At 37.0% G+C, this 1,412-nt stretch overlaps 1 non-coding gene across 1 annotated transcript; it reads left to right on the top strand.

Moving 5' to 3' along the window:
- The first annotated feature begins 502 nt into the window (after positions 1-502).
- LOC113344772 lies at positions 503-658 on the top strand. The gene has a single exon (XR_003357914.1). It is a non-coding gene; the product is annotated as a U4 spliceosomal RNA (small nuclear RNA).
- The last annotated feature ends 754 nt before the right edge of the window (positions 659-1,412 follow it).

The raw sequence follows: 1,412 nt of genomic DNA, 5'->3' as shown, positions 1-1,412 counted from the left end.
AATCCAGCTTTAACCAAATCAGAATGCCCATCTCTATATCTAGTCATAACTTCTAGATTCTTCATCGAATTCTCCATAGCATTGTTATCAAACATCCTTGACCCATGTCCAGGTATACCCAATGCCTTAATAATCAACTTCCAAGGTGATCTATGAGCATAAAAACAGAATAAGACTAAGTATTGATAAATGGGTAATCATTCTACTCAATATTAACAGCATCGTCTTCAAATTCACCCAGTGAATCATAGTAACTTATGAAGTAAAGTTGGCATAAGAAAAGGGTTGTTGTTTTTCTGGGTGGTAAAATTAAGGTGCAAATTAACAAACAAAATGAAAGGAAGAAGTGATTAAGGCATACCAATTGTTTCAAACAGCTTAAAGACTTGCTAAGCTGTCTTTGGAAGTGAGAGTATTATAGTTTAGTCCCACATTGTCGATAACAAAGTTACAGATGTGAAAATGAAGCTATAAAATGCAGTTGATGCATTCCTCAAAACTCATCTTTGCGCTTGGGGCAATGATGCAGCTAATGAGGTAATAACCGAGGCGCGTCAATTGCTGGTTGAAAACTATTTCCAAACCCCCTCTTCTGTCTTAGGTCTCCTAGGGCCGTTGAGAATTTCTGGAAGAGCTCCCTCTAATCAAGGGTAAAGCCCTACAAAACTTGAAACTAAATTTTATCTCCCTTCCCATTATATGGAAAGGACTCGTCCTCTATTCCTTGCCAAGTCTGCAGCTGTTGCCCATATCAAACCCTTAACCATAATCAAATCAAGTAGTTTGACGTCTTCCACCCCTGTATGCAAATCAAACACTCGACAGTCTGCATCTTATGTTTAATTTATATCTAAAGTTCACATATTTCCAGAGTTTGGCCTAATCGTTGAATAGTTCTGCATTGGTTTATTCACTACTAATTAAGTAAGATGGGATCCTTGTTCTTCCATCTCTCGCCTGCGAATTAGAAATAAAAGAGAAACGGCTCATACAACTTCTGCAAAAACTAGATCCAAAATGAGAGAATAGAGAAACACAACTCCAGCTGTGACTAAGGCTTTGACAATGGATGTATCATTGTCAAAGACAAGCAAGCAATTAACATGGCAAAGGCAAACAGTTAAGTTGCCGACTAACAAGGTACACAAAATCACTCAAGCAACTCACACTCAACTAGTACATGATGAAAGTCAGCTACCTAAAACTGCATTCACCCTGGTGACAAATTTGTTTCAATTACATAACTTTTAAAAAATCGACAACAAGATCTTGGTTTGATATATCTCATTCATCAACTGAAAGCATATGGAAGGAAGTGTGTATAATTCCAATGATGGCAGTATTTTCAAAGACATGAAGATTCAATGAGACCCAATTTTTAGAAAACCCCAAACTACTCAAAAACAAACTAC

Source organism: Papaver somniferum, unplaced genomic scaffold (assembly GCF_003573695.1).
Source record: "Papaver somniferum cultivar HN1 unplaced genomic scaffold, ASM357369v1 unplaced-scaffold_7904, whole genome shotgun sequence".
In the NCBI taxonomy this organism is placed as follows: domain Eukaryota; kingdom Viridiplantae; phylum Streptophyta; class Magnoliopsida; order Ranunculales; family Papaveraceae; genus Papaver; species Papaver somniferum.
Note: the sequence above shows the minus strand (reverse complement) of the source record. Positions and strands in the feature narration are given on the sequence as shown.